This window comes from Sturnira hondurensis, unplaced genomic scaffold, assembly GCF_014824575.4.
Source record: "Sturnira hondurensis isolate 20B ecotype Veracruz unplaced genomic scaffold, ASM1482457v3 Scaffold0004136, whole genome shotgun sequence".
Taxonomy (NCBI): Eukaryota; Metazoa; Chordata; class Mammalia; order Chiroptera; family Phyllostomidae; genus Sturnira; species Sturnira hondurensis.
In genome coordinates, this window is record NW_028076767.1 from 25,615,128 (window position 1) to 25,634,892 (window position 19,765).

The following is a 19,765-nucleotide window of genomic DNA, read 5'->3' on the forward strand; positions in this document are numbered from 1 at the left end:
CTGGAAATGTTCTCTATCTTAATCTTGAAGGTGGTGGTTACACAGGTATATACACATATGTAAAAAAATCCATCAAGCAGCACACTTGAGACCTGTCCACTTTACTGAACACATGTTATATTGAAAAACCCTATTTCTATGTATGGTCCTAACATACTCTCCATCCAAAAAAGTCAGTGCTCAATTAATGTTGTGGTTGAATGCCTAAACAATTTTTGAATAACAATAACCTGTGTACCATTTTCATACAAGAAAAGTCTCGGCAAGCAATTGCAATCCAGGTCTTAAACCGAAGCTAGGTTAGGGAACACCACCTTCCCCTCACATAAGCAGAGAACTCACTTCTGCCCCAAGTTGCAGCGTGCCTGCAGGTGCTAAATGGGGGATTCCTCCCTCCTAAAAATGGCCCCAAGCATAATCCCTAGGTGAGCAGCCCCGAGTAGGCCCATCAGGAACCCGATGGCATTTTAAGACACCAGGAGAAAAAAGGAAATTTTGTAACTGGAAGCTCTTTCTACTACATTAAGAACCTAGAAACACTGACAACAATATCAGAAAGAAGCCTCTGTACATCTCTCCAGCAAGTATCACTTAATTATTCTGCAACTGTCTACCTACCTGGCAAACTCCTATTCATCCTTCAAAACCAAAATCAGATGTTAACTCTTCTGGGAACTTCTAAACCTTCCCACCATCCTCTATGTTCCTTTGACTGTTCTACTTACTTTGTTTCACTGCAGTTTAAATACTGGTCGCATCTATTGTGACATTCTTACACTTCTGGACTGTGATCACATTTCTCCCCCCAGCACCAAGTGCATGGCAGGGTACTTTGGAAGCATGCAAATGTCTGTTGAACTGACTTGAAATATGACTACCAGCAAACAAGCACTACCATTTAAATGTCCAATTACAGAGTCCTAAAATAAGTGGTATTCCCAGATAAGGCACAGTCTGTACTCAAAAGAGGGAGTGAAAAAAACTATAAATATTCTCTAGGGCAGTGTTATTTTTAGTATGGTAGTCACCAGCCTCTACGAGTGAACTTCAGAGGCAACCTGGAGACTAAATGACTTAAATGAAGAGAGTGAAGAGTATGGGACTGCCAGACGGCCTGTGCTCCTGGAGAGAGAGGTACGGTACGGCAGGCACGGTCCCAGAAGCAGTGGGTTCATCCACTTCAAGGCAGAGTCTCCAAGGTCCTACACTGACATTACATGTAAGAACAAGTAACTGTGTGACCCTGAACAAGTTCCTTACCTCCCTGTGCCTCAGTTTCAGTTTTCTCACCAGTAAAATGAGCGGGGGATTGAGGGGAGTAATAACACAACCTACATCTCACACAGTTTTAAAGGATTAAATGAGACTAAATATAAAATGCTTAGTACCTAGAATATAGTAACCACTCAATACATGTTTGCTCTAATTATTCTGCTGCTCTGGGATGGGCTGGGGATGCCTGGGCTTTACCTGGTCCTATCTATTCTTGTCCTGCCTGGCACTCTGAGCCTTTTTACACTTCCAATTTCACATGGCTAACTCCCCTAGCTATATGCAGGGCCTACCTCTCACCATGAATACACCCCAACAAAACAAAGCTGCACCTCATTTTTAAGACCCTCTCCTCTTCCAGTTTTCCTAATGAAAACTCAGTTTCCTATTCCATTTCCTCAGTGCTCTTTCACCTTTGAACAGACTGATGACAGTAAACTGACCAAATACACAGATCTCTACAGCCACTCTCTCAAATATTTTTATAAATAAACCCAGTTAAGCAATGAAGATTTCAAGAATTTCCAGCTCTACAATCTAACATTAGATCAATCTTCCCTCCCCCCCACCCCGCCCTTCTTCTAATCTCTTTCTTATTTCAAAAGGGAGAGGGGACACTGGCACTACAAATCACAGGACGAGGATGTCCATTTCACCTTCCACAGTCACCAGAGCAGTTTTACTTGTGGTCTTAAAAAGCCCATTGCTGCCTTGGCTGGTGTGGCTCAGTGGACTGGCGCTAGACTGCAAAGAGACTGCAAAGCAAAGGGTCACCAGTTCAATTCCCAGTCAGGGCACATGTCTGGGTTGTGGGCCAGGTCCCCAGGAGGGGGCAAGCAACAGGCAACCACACACTAATGTTTCTCTCCCCCCCTTTCTCTCTCCGTAAAAATAAATAAATAAAATCTCAAAAAAAAAAAAAAAAAAAAAAGCCCTGGCTGGTGTAGCTTAGTGGATTGAGCGCAGGCCTGTGAACCACAGGATCGCGGTTCGATTCCCAGTCAGGGCACATGCCTGGGTTGCAGGCCAGTTCCCGGTTCCTGGCGGGGGACACACGAGAGGCAACCATACATTGATATTTCTCTCTCTCTCTCTCCTTCTCTTTCCCTCTAAGAAAAATAAATAAAATCTTTTAAAAAAAAGCTCACCACAGACCTTCACTGCCATAAGCCCCTCCTCCTTTATTCCACCCCAAGGAGCGAAACTGCCAGTATGGTCAAGATTCAAGGGTATTATCGAAATCAAGGCCAATGACTACAGTGAGTACAGTGGTTCAAGACGAGGACCCTGCCCGCCTCTTTCTTTTCACCCCTCAGGTGGACGGCGGGGAGTCTCTAGGCCAGCTACGCCCAGGCAGCGCTCTTCTTGCTGGCTGTCAAGCTTTTACAAGTCAGTTAGTCATGACCAGCATTTCTTTTTAAATTAAAAAAACATATACAGGCCCTGGCTGGTGTAGCTCAGTGGATTGAGCACAGGCCTGTGAACCAAGGGATCACAGTTCTATTCCCGGTCAGGGTACATGCCTGGGTTGCAGGCCAGTTCCCAGCAGGGGACACACGAGAGGCAAACATACATTGATGTTTCTCTCCCTCTCGCCTTCCCTTCCCCTCTAAAGATAGATAAATAAAATCTTATACATACCTATATACAATAAAACAGGTAAATGCTATAATATGTATTATCTCAATAGCTATTTTTTAAAACACAGTAAGTACGTTACAAGTAGGAAAATGAACATTGAGTATGAAAACCCTTGCATCACATATGTGTATATACTGCACACAACAGATTATGGTCACAACAAGATTAAAAACCTCTAGTTTAGCAGTCAGATATGAGTCTTTGGTAAACTATTTGTGAGTAAGAGGGATAGCAAGCAGCCTCTTGCCTGCTTCTTCTCTGGGTTAAAACACGCATTTTCAATGGGGCAATATAACCCCAAGAAGATGAAAATGGTTCTTGGGGGTTAAAAGATCTTGTTTACGTGTTAAGCAGACGTATACTCATAAATAGATACACTGTATTTGCAGTATTAAAACTTCATGGGTAGCCCTGGCTGGTGTAGCTCAGTGGATTGAGCGCGGGCCTGCGAACCACACGATTGCGGTTCAATTCCCAGTCAGGGCACATGCCTGGGTTGCAGGCCAGTCCTAGCAGGGGACTCACGAGAGGCAACCATACATTGATATTTCTCTCCTTCCCTTCCCATCTAAAGATAAATAAATAAAATATTTTTTTTAAAAAAAAGGAATTGCCCCCTTTAAAAAAAACTTCCTGGGTAAAAAAGGTCAATAATGCAAAAATATGGTCTAAAGAGGTTCCTCAGGGGAATATATAATAATTGGGGGAAAAAGGTGGAAGGAAAAAATCCTTTCATGAAACCTCACTTTCAAAGACTCCATATTTAGCCAGAAAAGCTGTTGCTGGCAGGGCCTCACTGCCTTGGGTTCACCTTGGCAGATGTGGGAGGGGTCGTCAGGAAGGGCAGGAGCTGGCAAAGGACAGGCGCTATTGCTCCTAGACCCTGGTAGAACGCTGTCTCATTTGCACCCCATCCAATACTCAAACCAGTGCTCAGGTCTACTCTAAAAGGTAAGTTTTACACACGGGACAGGCAGGTAAAGCTGCTGAGCGTGCAGCTGGGAATGAGGGTTTGGAGCACAGAAGAGGGCGGAGATAGAAACAGAGATTTTAGACCCATCAAGAGTTGAAACAACAGGAAAAAAGTCATTTGCGAAGTCATTTGAGAAGCAAGAAGGGCAAAGGCCCAAAAGGACACAACCACTGGAATATCAAAGAGGCAGGGAGGTTCTTCAGTTTTTTTTAAAAAGTGACACCCATGAACTAACCCTGGCCATGTGGTTCAGTTGTTTGGAGCATCACCGTGTGCACCAGAAAGGTAAGGCCACGTGACAACTTAATACAATGTGTGATCCTTGACTGAATTCTAGATCAGGAAAAATAAAAAAGCTAACTTTAAGTATGGACCAGACATTTCATGTGGTTTCATATCAAGTTTCCTGAGTAATATAAACTCTAGTAGAGTTATGTGTCCTTCCTCTCAGGATAAAGATGCAAACATATTTAGTATTTAGTGTGAAGTGTGACAATGTCCAAAAGGAACTGTCAAAGGATGTGGCTTAAAAAAAAACAGTATATGTATACAGACAGAGAAAGTTATCAAGCAAGTTGGCAAAATGTTAATTGGTGAATCCAGGTTAAAGAAGAGATGGGTGTACGGTGGTATTCTCATAACTTTCTGCAGATTTGGTGCTTTTTAAGATACAAAATGGCTGGGGGGGTGTGCAGAGAAATGCCTTCAAATACAAAAAGTTTTTAATTCCTCTACGTTCCAACTCGTCTTCATTAAATTAAAGACTGAAGAGCTGATACACACACGAAAAGCCTCGCAGCATTTTTAAATACTATCCTCATTCACAAATAAACTTAACTGGCAGAAAGGAATTATTTCAAGTACACAAACCAAGTCAGTCTCTACACCACTCTACCAAATTCCTGAGCAGTACTACATAGATGAACAGGGTACAGAATCTAGGCCATATTTTTAAAGTTAACCTTCCACATGTTATGGAAGGTAAACCTTAAAAATATTTTAAGAATCTAGATACTTAATCTGGATTCTTATTTATCAACCGTGCATTAGCACTAATGGGTTTTACGCAAATGCTGTTAACTAACACTTACTTAGGAGAGACAGTGTTGATAAACCAAATTCATATGCAGACTTACTGTTTTAATTACTGAATTTTAACTTCCTAAATCTTTCATCAGGATTACAAAGAATTTTGTAAAACCAAAAAGTTTCACCTCCATCTACATCATCCCTAAAGGAATTTCTATTTAATAACAAAAAAGAAAGAAGCAAATGAAATAAAAATGCCCTAAGTATGCAACTAAGTACTTGAACAAAAGAAAACTGACTTTAATCAAGACAAATATTGAAAACCTATGTACAAACCCCTACGAGAAATTGTACAAAGACTAAACTTCACGCCCATGGGGGGTCGCAATTCTGTTGGAAACAACAAACATACAGAATATGAAAGAAAAATAAGAATGGCTGGTTCCACCTTCCCTTGTCCCCACTCCCAAGGCCTCCATTCAAAAATTTAAATCCCAGTCAGGCCACTGCCATCACTAACCCATCAGCGGGCCTCTCTGAACTGCTGGTCCTCAGACTTGGGTGCACACTGGAATCACGACAGGAAGTTATCCAAAACTCCAAAGCCTGCCTCTCTCCTCCAGAGATTCTGACTTTACTGTGAGCAGCCTGGGCACTGGCGTTTTTAAAAGCTCCCCAGGTAGTTCTAACACGCAGCAAAGTTTGAGCACCACTGTCGTAACCCAACCCCTGCTGGTAAGTGTAGAATACAAACTGCTCTCCCACACTAAAACCTCAGACGAATCCTCACTGGCAAAAACAGCTCAAAACTCCTTTCCATGACCTTCCAAGCTTTGCAGTGCCTCCCACCGAGTCCTCAGCACCACCGCCCACCACCACCCCACAGATCTGCACTACACTCTGCCCACGATGCACTACCACTTGCCTCCATCTCTTCACGGACACTTTCTACGTGTAAAAGACTCTCTAAACTCTGACACCAATCCCAGTCTCTAAATATTAAACTTCAAACCAACTTTCAAAAAAACGATTTAAAAGTTTCTTCCTCTCCACAGCCTTAACCAACACTTCCCCCAGGTAGATGTTTGCTCCTTCTTACATTCGAACAAAACTTTGGACACAGCCCTAATTTGGCATTTATCATGATGTTTGTAGTAGCAGTTCACATTTTTATCCCTTCTAATAAACTGTGCGTTCCTCAAGGACAGAGACCATGTGCATTTATCTTCAAGTTCTCAGTGCCAAGTAATGGCTGAAACAAAACGAAAGTTCAAAAATTATTTACTAAATAAATGGCCATCATATACTGTGGAGTAAACAAGTAACAACACGAGAAGAGAAAGGCACTTCAACACGAAACGCCGGAGTAGTCATATAAGCGAGATCTGCCCCCAGCAGTGTAGAGTGAGCGGAAAGACTGTTTCTGGCAGGCGTACGGGGGGAAGGCCTCATGAAGACACTGGGACTTGTTCTCAAGTCTCAAAAGAAGGAAAATACCATACAAGCCAAGAGCAAGGGGCAGAGAACCATGAGCCTGGATAACAGCTCAGATAGGCCCCCCGCCAAGGAAAAAGCCATTTAGCTTTGCCATGAGTTTCCTCAAAAGACACCCTAAAAAACACTTAGAAGTTAACCGTGCTTTTCTTAGTTTTATAAATCTATTTTGTCTCATTATCCTGCTTATCACTCGTTACATTATGGTTCTGCATATTCAAATACTCACTAGAACATAAGCTCCATGAGAGCAGAAACTTTGCTTTTGTTTTGTTTCTTAAATTTTCCATTTATTTATTTTTAGAGAGAGGGTAGGGGGGAGAGAAAGAAGGAGAGAAACATCCATAAGTTGCCTCTTGCGAACAATCTTACTGGGGAATGAACCCACAATCCAGGCATGTGACCAGATCCTGAATCAAACCTGTGACCTTTCACTTTGCAGGACGACGCACAACCAACTGAGCCACACTGGTCAGGGCAAAACTTCACTTTGTTTACTGTTTATGCTCAGGGTTTGTATCAGTGCCTAGCACTTAGTAAATGCCCAATATATTTGCAGAATGGGTAAATGAACATCTTTATTAAAGGTTTCTGCTGTAATGCTTCCTTTCACCTAGACATTTCCTGCCCATCTCACTGAGTCTTCACACATCCAAACACTGCCTATCCTTCCAAACCCTAATACATGTCCTGTCTGACTCTAAGCCTTTTCTGACTCCCCATCTCTCCCTTTTCTGAACTCCCTTTATCTTTCTTGTCTTATGACACTTTTTACAGGCTGCACTGTAATAGCACAATTATCTGTGTACAAGTGTATCTTATCTCCCCCTTCTTACTGTAAACTCTTTGAGGGCAAGCTCCAGGTCATCCACCACCCCCACCCCCGCCCCCAGCTTCCAGGCTTACAGAGCATAGTGTGTTGTCGAGTTTTGCAGTAATCCCTGTTGAATAGAAGGAAAAATTAATTAAAGGCAGTATTAGACCTTTAATATCTTAATATTAACATCAGAAAAATTAAGATCAATAATGACCTATCTCAATTTATCTTGGCTCTATTAACACCTGATTCTTTAAAATATCCAACACCTAAGCCATGGCCAGGGGGCTCCGTTGGTTGGGGCATCATCCCACATACCAAAGGGTTGAGGGTTCGATTCCCCATCAGGGCACATACCTAGGTTGCAGGTTCAATCTGGCTGAGGCATGTAGAAGAGGCAACTAGTTGATGTTTCTCTATCACCTGGATGTCTCTCTCCCCGCCTTCTCTCAGACCAGTACGTATATCCTCAGGTGAGGATTAAAACACACACACACACACACCCAACACTTAAAAATAAACAAAATAAAATATCCAACACTTAAACCATGCTTATAATGTGCCAGATATATTCCAAGGCTTTACATAAATGAACAAATTGAATCCTTGAAACAACCATATGAGATAGGTATTACTCTTTATCTCCATTTTGCAGACAAACAAACTCAGGCATGGAGAAGTTCACACAGCAGTAAGTGGCCAACCTAGGGTTCAAATCCAAGTCGTCTGGCTGTAGAACCCACACATTTAACCACTAGCTGTAATGCCTTTATGATTGCTGGATGGCCTCCTATTCATAAACCTAAAAGTGGCTTCCTGAGAAATTTGCTTAGAAAATATTAGAGATATGCAGATACTTAAAGCAAAAACCTTCCCTTATCACATGAAAGATGGAATTCCAGAGTGCAGTAAATACAGATAATAGATGACAGAAATGGAATGGAGATTTTTTTCAGTACCAAGTGGGAAGGACAAATGCTGGTAAGAGACAAGCACCCACGGAGCCACAACTTCAGTGGCAGCTGTAGGAAGGGATGAAACAGAGGGAAACATAAGCTTTGGCACGAAGGTACCACGGGCACAGCCCACAGTCTGTATTTAAAAGTGGGTACCGAGACAGCACAGGATAGAGGACGGCAGCACACTACAGTGCTTAAGAACGCAGGGCTCAAACTGCCTGGGTCGTGAGTTCTGCAATTACAGACAACTTGATTCCTGTCTCGTTTCCTAAGCTGTACAATGGGCTTAGTATCACCACTTAGCCATGAGCAGAACCAATAAATAATCCATGTATATTTATCAGGATGGCTTGGCTACGCTACAGTTAAAACTCCATTTAAAAAACTCAGTGGTTTAAAGCACTGACTTATTTGCTCACACTATGTAACCACTGCAGATTTCTTTCAGGAAAAAATTGAAAGGTATCTGCCTAGAAGTGTCTCACATTACTTCCATTCAAACTTCAATATCCAAAGTAAGTCATACGCCAGCCATGTTCCACTTCAAGACGATGGTGTAATGCAATCAGTCAATGCTCCCAGAACAACCCTAATGACCACCACAGCATGAAAGAGCCTAGGATCACATCTGGCACATAACATAATAAGCACTTAGTGATTGACAGCTGCTGTTATTATTATCATGATTATTGAAGAATCTGGGAAAAACCTATTCTAATAACTCTACGTCATAAAGCTAAAGTGAAAATATAGATGTGGAAAAAATCTACCATGCATGTTATTTGCAATGAAGCAAAGGTGAATTTACAAGCATTTCACCATGACATAACACAGGGACATGCCAAAAAGTTTCCAGTAAGCAAAAAATAGTAAATAATGAGTTACCAAAAGGGAAGGACATGCCAAATGTTTCTAGTAAACAAGAGCTACCAAAATAGTACCATTCATTCTTACTCATTCAAGACACATAAAATTTCACTGATAATTATCTTTATTTTATTTTGGAGAACAAAAGAAAAAAAAGTATGCAGACTTCCTCAAATTCATTTCTAACCTAAAACCCCCATCTTTTCCCCAAAAGTTCTGAAGGGAAATTCTTCTACATGGGTTCTGAGGACCCTAACCATCAGTAGGGAATGAATCCGATTTGGTAAGATAAGAAGTGAATTCTAATCCTAACTTGGCCATAGACCAGCTCTATGGCCTCAAAACATATCTACATAACTAGACTCTGTTCTGTCATCCGTAAGATGACAAAATTGGACTAGATGGCCTCTGGAGTCCCAATTCTACTCTTCTGCAATCCCAAGATGCCAGAAAGAGGCCTTGGTTTAGAAGAATCTACTTAATGTGCTGAATTGTGTGAAATCTGATATGCTTAAGTCTTGAACTAGAAATAACTGCCATGACCACAGCTATAATGGTAGCAACAAAGCTTAGTTCAAGAGTGAACATGGAAAAAAGCTGGGAGTACCCAGGGAGAGCTCGCTAACATGAAATGTTGCAGTTAGAGGGGTGAGTGTGAATAGAGCATGAATCCCATGCACAAATAAGGAGACTGGTATTGGGGCATGGCTTATGAAATCAGTCTTTCGGTTAACACCTCTGACACATGCCAGTCACAGCGATGGGAATCAGTGACAGTGGTGGGTACACACCTGAAGCAAGGAACTTCCACATCTTCTAAGCTTGAGACCTGTCAACTATCAGATCTCAATTCCAACAGAGGGGGTTTTCGAAGCCCTTAAGACCCCAAAACAGTTATCCAAACATATGCCTATAATCAGTAACTTGAAATCCCTCAGAGAAAGACAAGGAGCCCAAAACATGTTGTCCACCCAAAAACACCACTGTTAGTCAATGGACACCAAGAAAAGACAATATAACACTAATTCGTGCCATAAACAAAGCAATGGACACTGCAGCATTAATAACTTCATTATTCCACTCTGACCAGGTGGCTCAGTTGGATCAAGACACAGGACAAAAGGTTGCAATGCAAGTTCGATTCCCGGTTAGGGCACATGCCTAGGTTGTGGGTTGAATCCCTGGTATAGGAGGCAACCAATCACTGCTTCTCTCTCTCCCACTCCCACCTTCCTCTCTGTCTAAAATCATTGAACATATCTTGGGTGATGATTAAAATAATAATAATAATTATTATTATTATTATTAATAGTGATTCTGTCATTCCTGCAGCCCTATCCACAATCTTTAACACTTGTGACTCATTCTACGAATGTACAAAGCACACGGGACCCCTTACTGCTGAAATGACTAACAATCTCCTGCTTGAAAACCTAAATCCTAGCAAATATACTTAATAAAATTATGGTACGATTAGAAAGATTCATTTTATTACACATTTTATAAAGCTAAGATTCCATCAACACATGTGGATACTTCTATAACCATGGCCCTTCTACTTGTCAATTACAAAAGGACTTCCAATTCTGTTATCCTTGATTTAGAGTTTAAAATTTGAAGTATAAGTAGAAAGGGCTGGAGGCAGGGAAGCATATGCAACCCTGAGTGAGTAGAAGAAATTCTTTATCAAATCAATTTTCAAATGTATTGGGGACAGAAAATAGGTCTCAATCTTTCGAGGATACTTTGCGACTATTATTAAAAACAAAGATTAGCTTTATAAATGGAAAAGTCATCCTCTAAGTAAGCTGAAAAATCAAAAATACTTTACATAGAAAAGGGCCCACTAACTAAAGAAATGAGGGCCTTCAATAAGTAGCGTTTGATACTGAGAACTGAAAAACTGCAGCACTTCCCTGAAAACCTGCCTGTCTTCTACATGGGAGGAAGCAGCTTCAGAAGTCACGCTGAAGGACATCATGCACGTCAGTCACGGCCATGAAGGGTCACAAGGCCTCTCACTGGACGAGCTACCTTGTAGTTTCCACACTTTTCAAGACATAGACCTAAATTTATTTTCTGATCATACCATTTTCATAACATCAAATTAACTTTGATAAAAATAAGCAGGTAAATATATAAATATGCAAACAATGCTGAATTTTATTACATGATTTGCTTAGTCTCATTTTAGGCTAAAGGGTAGTCATGTCCCATACCATATTTTCCTTTCTAAATGAAGAAAAAAGTCTATCTCTCCTCCCTAAAAAAAAAAAAAGAGGCTGAGGCAGCTAAACCATCTAACATGTTGCTGGCAAATGCCAACGCTACTAGCCATATGTGACTATTTAAATGTAACTAACAGTACATAAAATTAAAATTCTGTCCTGCACTCGCACTGGCCACCTTTTAGGGGCTGGACAGCCACATGTGACTAAGAGGTCCTACACAGACATATGGCATTTTCCACCACAGCACAAAGTTCTGCTGGACAGTGCTGATCTAGAACACTCTCAGATTTTAATGTGCACAGAAATCATCAGGATAGCGTGTTATAACACTGATTACTGGGTCCCCACCCAAGGGAGTTTATTTCAGTCGGTCTGGAATGGTCACCAAACACGTCTGTGTCTAACAAGCTCCAGGATAACACCAATGTTGCCCATCACCCTGCGTAGTGCTCTCTACGGTAAAGGACTGGCCTCTGCTTTCTCCCATTCAATCACAGACCAATACTTCTATAAAATACCAGAAAAATGGATTACCAGGAAAAAATTTAAACAAGAACAAAAATAAAGATGAAACAAGGATCACTATAAACTTACACTTTTTATTATTAAATTCAACAGAAAAATTACTGTTCTAAAAAAATATATCCAAAAGCACCTAAGTGCTTCCTTTCCAGTTCTGGACCTACCCTGTCACAGACAGGTCACAACAGTCCCAAGACCTGCACGGATCTGCAGACTGACTTGGAGCAGCCCTGAAGCTGGTCATTAACGATCTCTTTCATATCCTCTATCATTTCCTCAGAGGACATTTACAACTCAAGGCAAAACTGTTACTTCCATTATGCAGAATACCCCCGAGTCCCTTAAAATGACACTACACAGGGTTTGCTTAGAAAAGCAATCTGATGGTGTCGTCAGTTATAATGTGGTCCAATTCTGTCACATGGTAAACAAGCATGATAGCTTGACTTTTCCACGCTAACTCATGGTGGAATTTAGGCTGCTGACACTGCAAGGGGTGTTATGCCAAAACACACAACAAACATTAATAAATTCTGTGTTAAATTATGTAAAATTTATTTCAGTAAATAAAATCTAAGATCTGGACCTAGCATACTGGACATAATCTTGTGAAAGATTTCTTAGAATACGGATGGTTTCCTTGAACTCAAAGTAAAGAGTCCTTTTTTTATATATATTTAGGGAAAGAACTGCCTAAAGCTGAGGTGCTTCCCCCAATTTACATCTCAAACCAAACAGATTTCCAACTTCCCTTCTAGCCCCACAAATGGACTTCTATGAAAATCTCCAGGGTAACTTCAAGTTCAGCCACTTCCTAGGGACACCACTCTTAGCATTTTCTTGTCTCTCTAGAATTTGTTTTACCAATTTGCTTGCCTTTTACCTCAGTAAATTGGAAAATGTGGCTCCAAGAAATTTAATATGTGATCCTTTTTCCTATAGTAACACCTGGTTCAACAGAACTTGACATATGCATGTAAAATAAGGGTACACATCCAACTAAACTTTATTTTAAGATAAATTCCCTTAAAATGCACAACACTGACAGAAAAGTTACAAGGCATCTCACACAAAGTCTGGAAAATATAAAAATGGAAGGATTCTTTTTAATTGTGCCTCTTAGAATGTATTAAAGAAAACCCCTTTCTTCCCAACATACTGAATGAAGCGGTAACAATAAATAAGAAGCAGTGTTCAAAGCAAGAAGATGCCAGGAGCTTTTGCCATGGCCATCCCTCCAGTCCCATCTGCAGAGGCAGATGGCTGAAACCGAGGCCCAGGACCCTCTAAGACTGTCTCGCAATTGCCCTCGCGCCTCCCACTCCAACCTTTACTCATCGGGCTGCCCAGACAAGGGTGTGGAACGGCTTGCCAAGTACACCAAGGCAAGACAATCCTGGGAGGGAGGGAGGGAGGGAGAGGCAGACTCTTGCCTGTGTGCTCCCAGTAGGGCTGCAGAAGTACTTCCCAAGCCCAGGCAACATGGATCCAGGCTGAGACCCTAGGACCTGTTAAAGGGCAAAATGAGGCCCCAAAAAGTCAGCCTCAAGGCAAGACTTTGCTCATACAAAACAAGTGTTTTGGAATGACCCAAATCAATGATCCATAGGATTGTTTTTGCATGCAAATGAGAAGAGATGCTGGGAAGAAGAGAGGAAAGTGGAGTCACACACCCCTCTAAGAATCCTAAAATGCAAGGATCTGCTTCCCATAAAAACACGCACGAAAACAAAACACTGCACACTGTTCGGGAGAGTTCACACGCCCGAGACTCCCTAGGAGTCCTCGAAGCACAGGATCAAGTCTCAGCCTCAACAGGTAGGAACTAATGGTCAACGTCACCACAGCTGTTACACTTTCTTCTGATCTGAAGCCTCACCTTTTACACAGAGAATCTTAGAATTAAAAAATACAGAAATTCCAAAAATAAAATACCTTGGTCACATAGTACACAAGATAATTCAAAACATACTAAAAATTTGCTGATAGAATAATATATTAGATCAGTGAATACTCTCTAGAAGAATCTTTTCAAGATTTTACTTATTTCTTAAAGAGAGGAGAAGGGAGGGATAAAAACAGGGAGAGAAGCATCAATATGCAAGAGAAACATCGATCAGCCGCCTCTTGCCCACCCCCAAATGGGGACCTGGCCTGTGACCCACGCATGTGTTCTCTCTGGGAATCAAACTGGCGGCCTTTCAGTTCGCAGGCTGGTACTCAGCCCTTTGAGCCACACCGACCAAGGGCTGAAACATCTCTAATAAAGGAGTAGAAAAATTAAAAAGTCTCCCTTTACTTAATAAAAAAATCCAAATATGTATCCATTACTCTGTACTTATGTTTGATTTGTTTCCTGAAGTTATCTTAAAATTCTACTTTCCAATTTTCTTGAAATTACATCCTAGTATATTAAGTTCTTCTGAAATAGCTAGCAGATAAATGCCACGTGGAAGTCTATGGAAAAATCAGGCCTTTTTCATTGCTAAAAATTTTAGGTCCTCCATCATGACTGTGAAAGAAAAAGGGTTCACCAATTTTTTTAAATTCCTCAAAACAGGAGCTATTTATGCCATATACATCATCAAAGATTCTAAAAGTCTCAATAATGGCAAGTGGCATAAGAAATAAATGAAGGATGATGTAAAGAATCTCTGTTACAAACTATAAAACCAACTAATATGGGTACTATAAGCAAGAATAAATATTTTTCTCTGGATTTTATGCAATCATTTAATTCAGAAATGAGAACAGGGATGGATATTTTAAAATAATCAGTTTACTACCTTTGGGACTTTCATGGAAGTAACAGAATTTCTCATGAGGGTACCAATACCTCCGCAAAATGAGCTAGAATAGGTTGGTAAGAACAAAGCGACAGCATTCTCCCTCCGCACTTCATCACCATACCAAGCTATGCCTGAACTCCCACGTCCTAGGAGGACCATTCTGCCCTCGAGAGACAAGGAAAGAAGAGGGTGCCCTCACTCTACTCCAGTATGCCTCTCCAGTGACAGATTCTTAAAATGAAGGAGAAATGGACATGTGTGTAGAATATACGCAAAGTGTGTTAGTTAACGTAGCACCATGTCCCTGAAACATGACCACATACCCAGCTTTGGGGAAAAAATCTTTATAGAGAGGGTTGTCCGTAAAAAGAATATTCCCTTTGCAACCTGATGATCTGGGTTCAAATTTTGACTCTAACATGTACTAGCTTCATGGCTTTGAATAAGTTATTTCATTTCTCTGAGCCGCAGTCCAGCCTCACGGAGCAGCATTGGAAACAGGAATAGTTTTTCCTCGCCAGCCCCAGTACCTGGCTGAGTGCTGTACACACACCAGGTATTCATTTACTGCTCCTCCTTTTAACATTCCTCACAAATATTCCATCACATTCTGTTGCAGTTGTTCTCTAGAGAACAGATATCTAAGCCCTAGCTATTATTTTACATATTTCAAAGAGTTTGCAATAATATATCATAGTCCCTCCTTATCCACGGTTTCACTTTCTGTGGTTTCAAGTTACCCATAGTCAATCACAGTCCAAAATATTAAATGGAAAATTCCAGAAATAAACAATTCATAAGTTTAAATTGCACACCATTTTCAGTAGGGTGATAAAAATCTCGCACTGTCCCGCTGTTTCACCTGGGATATGAATCATCCCTTTGTTCAACATAAAAGCTCTATACGCTACCCTCCTGTGCTGTGCTGCCCGCCTGCTAGTCACTTAGTGGCCGTCAGAATTATCAGATCTACAGTCTCCGTCCATGTTGCAAACACAGTGNAATAAACAATTCATAAGTTTAAATTGCACACCATTTTCAGTAGGGTGATAAAAATCTCGCACTGTCCCGCTGTTTCACCTGGGATATGAATCATCCCTTTGTTCAACATAAAAGCTCTATACGCTACCCTCCTGTGCTGTGCTGCCCGCCTGCTAGTCACTTAGTGGCCGTCAGAATTATCAGATCTACAGTCTCCGCCCGTGTTGCAAACACAGTGCTTGTGTTAAAGTAACCCCTATAGCAGCCTAACACTGTCACAATGCCTACATCACTCAACTCACTTCATCACATCACGTGGGCACTGTATCATCGCACATCATCAAGAGTAAAAAAAGGCTCTGGCTGTTGTGGCTCAGCGCACTGAGTGCCAGCCTGCAAAATCATGCGGTCACTGGTTCGAATCCCTGTCTAGGGCACAAGCCTGGGTTGCGGGCCAGGTCCCCAGTAGGGGGAGCATGAGAGGCAACCACACATTGAAGTTTCTCTCTTCCTCCCTCCCTTTCCCTCTCTGAAATAAATAAAATCTTTAAAAAAAGAGAGCAAGAAAAGAGGTGAGTACAGTACAATGAAGTATTTTGAAAGGCCACACTCACATAACCTTTATTACAGTATATTGCTACAACTGCTCTATTGTAGTGCTGTTGCCAGTCTCTTCCTACGCCAATTTCATCGACTGCACTACCACAGGTAGGTAGGTAGGTAGGTAGGTATGTGCAAGGAGAAACAGTACAGCTGACTCGAACAACACGGATTTGAACTGCACTGTTCTACTTATATAGATTTTTTTTTCAGAAATACTGTATAGGTATTTTCTCATGATTTTAACATTTCTTTTTCTCTAGCTTATTTTATTGTAAGAATACAGTATATGATACATATAATATACAAAATATGTGTTAATAGGCTATGTTATCAGTAAGTCTTCTGGTCAACAGGAGGCTATTAAGTTTAGGGGGAGTCAAAAGTGTTACGTGCATTTTCAACTACGTAGGGGGTAAGCACCCCTAACCCTTGTGTTGCTCAAGGGTCAACTGTATACATAGGGTTTGGTGCTACGTGAGGTTCCAGGCACCCACTGGGGGTCTTGGATCGTACCCCCATGGGTGGGGGGACTACCATAGTAACCTGCTACAGGGGAATTCAGGCATTCCCATGAAATTCATGGCAGCTCTTCAGCTAAATTAAACTAATACTTTGTACAAGGAATGGAAGTATAAAGAGAACCATTTTATACTCTAAATATTATTAAAAATATAACTATTTGAAACCTTGCTATCCTGGGGAAGAAGGGAGGAGAGAAAACAGTCTCCTCAATCAACTTAGATACCGTCACTGTCCTAGATGGTGTCACTGTCATATACCAAAGATACTTTTGCAGACAGAATCTTTGAATCCTAAAACCTGCCCCAAAGAGTTCAGAACATGAGTGGTCCATATGGGACTCCACCTGGTCATAACCACAGTCTTTCTACGACAGCTGAGAAACACAGGCACCTGCAGTGAAAACGGAGCTGAGGGTGTGAAACCCCTTTCCCTCCTGGTTTACCACAGGAGGACAGAACCATTAACTTTGCTTGGGGGCAAAGCTCTACTTTCAAGAACATCACAAACCTCCAGTGAAACTTCTATAAATCAGAGAACTCCAGAACACAGTAGCCCAAGGGCCTGTTTTTTCGGATAGGTTTCTTGTAAGGTTTCTTGTAATAGAGCGGCAACCGTCACCAATGAGATCTGGTTTCTAAAGAGATGCAATTCTGCTTCAGATTTTCTTTGGTATTTAAACAGTTATGAGAAGAGTAAATCACTAAATACAAAAAACTAACTGCCGAAGGATTTTCCAGGAATGCAGCAGTGTTTGTAGCGGTTTCCCCATTTCACTTCCAACTGGTCTTTCAACTTCTTGTGTGGTTCCCACATACTGAAGATTGTTCGGGGCACTTCCAGCTATATTAATAATAAATTATGAAAATAAAGACACAGAATATTAAAAAGTTGTGGTAAAAGTGATTCTATTGAAAGAGTTCTCAGTACTATCACACAAAAAAAGGCAAATGTAAAAAACAAAAAAAACCATTGCAGTATAAAAGATGTGACTCCAGGTAGACTGATACCACAATGAGACACAGCGAACCTCACACAAGCTCTGCATCTACTTTGCCCACAGCCTGACTACAGCAAGAACTGTGTCACAGTCTGGTTACTACAAGGGAGATTCCAAAGTTAGCAAAACAGAAAAAAAATTATACAGGGTAGCTTTTAATAGTCCATTAATCAAGAAAAGTGTCTAAATAATTCATCCTAATTCATCTTGAAAACTGCCATGGTACAGAAAGAAGTCCAAAACTAATAATTTTATCACAATAATTTTCCCAGGCCTGCAGTTACAGCCATGCATGGCTTACATGAAACCACCTGTCCTGGTTGGCATAAACCATGTCACTTGACAATTCATGCCTAATCATTTTATCATACACAGATCTCAAACTTTCCTTTTATTGCCAGAGAGCCACTAAGTTCACAAAAACTACCTCCCTGAGGTTGCCAACCTGATCTTCCAATCTGGCTTACCAACAGACTCAACACGCCATTAATGAGTATACATCCTCAGTAAGAAAGACAACTCACACTCGGCCTTGGGGCCACAGTCTGCTGTCCAGACTTTTCTAAGGGCCACAAGTGTATCTCCACAAGGTATGTCAAAATCTGGGGCCTACTAGGATGCTGTTCCTCTGTGCTATTTGAGAAACGATGAAATCTTAGGCAGTACTGTAGACGTTCTGAAAATTGTAAAAAAAAATTTAGATGTATCTTCCTCTGATCATGGATCTGTCTACGCCAGAAACGGGCAGTTTTGAGGGTGGTGAGGAATAATGTATCCAGCCTCAAAGATACCTGGAGATGCCAAGGATCCTCTAAAAACCTTGGCCAGATTACTAATGGCCCATAAAGCCTAATTCGGAGCACACGAGCCTATAAATTCACAATTGAATCGCACTGCCTTATTAGATTCCACACTTTCGAAACCACGGTCCCATCAGTCATAACTGCAACTAGGAATACTTTAGGTACACAAATGTGAAGTGCCTGCTTATGTATTTTTAATTGGATCAAATAAAACTGAAGCTGCAAACAAACTCAAATTTCAATTACCTCACTAGTGAGGGGATTTCCTAATAGCGTCTTTTTAAAAACCAAGTCGCTGCCAACCCTCTGTACATCTGATAGGCATGTCCCTGGAAATTTGGGAGCGAAAGACTCGTTACTTCTCAACAGCAAAGGAAATAAATAGCCTAAAGGGGACAGATTCCTATTTTTTTTTAAGCTCAAACATGCAATCTAATAATGCATAAAACTTGGCTGTAAGGTTGCTGGGCACCTCCAGGGTCCCAGTTTTGGGGGGCAGTGCGCGTGAGTGCGTAAGAAGGGGGCGGAGGTGCGCGCGCTCCGAGGACGCGCCGGGGCTCCCGCCCCCTCCCGGAGCAGCAGCCTGGCATCAGCCCACCCTCCTCCACCCCTGCAAACCGACGCAGGACGCCAATAGAGCAACTTCTGCGCGGGGGCGGCGGCGGAATAGCGGTCACCCCCCCACACACACACAAGGCTTGGCGCGGCCGGGCTGGGGGTTCCCTCCTCGACCCGTCCCGTGGGGTCCTCCCCACGCCCCGCCCCCGCCCGTCAGGCCTAGGGTCGGGGGCTGCCAGGACCCCCGCCCCTCCGCGCGGTCCGCAGCGGCGCACTCCCAAGGACGGCCGCCCAGCCGGAGCGCGGCCTGAGCGCGAGCGAGGCGCGGCGGCGCCCGGCCCCCTCTCCTCAGGCCTCAGGCCGCCGCCTGCCCTCCTCCAGGCCGTCCGCCGCCGGCCCCGCTCGGACCCCGGCCCAGTCGGGCCTCGGCACCGCCACAGCCCCTCATCCCGACTCCATTCATAGAGGTACCCCAGCCCGGCCGGCGGGGCGGGGCCGAGGACCCGCGGACAAGGCCAGCCCCCCAAGACCGGGGAGGAAAATAAAAAGTTAAGAGAAGAACTTACCTAAAATGGCTCCTGCAGCAGCCAAAATACAAACAGCTATTATTTGGTGAAGTTTAGCTCAGACACCCTGCAAGGACACCCTAACCCGGCTCAGGCCCGCCTTCCTTGCCAAATCATTGGGCTTCGCCAGCCCAAAACATA

At 42.3% G+C, this 19,765-nt stretch overlaps 1 protein-coding gene across 1 annotated transcript in view; it reads right to left on the reverse strand.

The window, feature by feature from the left end:
• The window catches only part of CHD6 (chromodomain helicase DNA binding protein 6), a 169,964-nt gene extending 150,230 nt beyond the window's left edge, over positions 1-19,734 (reverse strand). Inside the window, exon 1 of the mRNA XM_037044086.1 lies at positions 19,625-19,734. The gene's annotated coding sequence lies outside the window, so the exon portion shown is untranslated. The remainder of the gene's footprint in view (positions 1-19,624) is intronic.
• Positions 19,735-19,765: the final 31 nt, after the last annotated feature.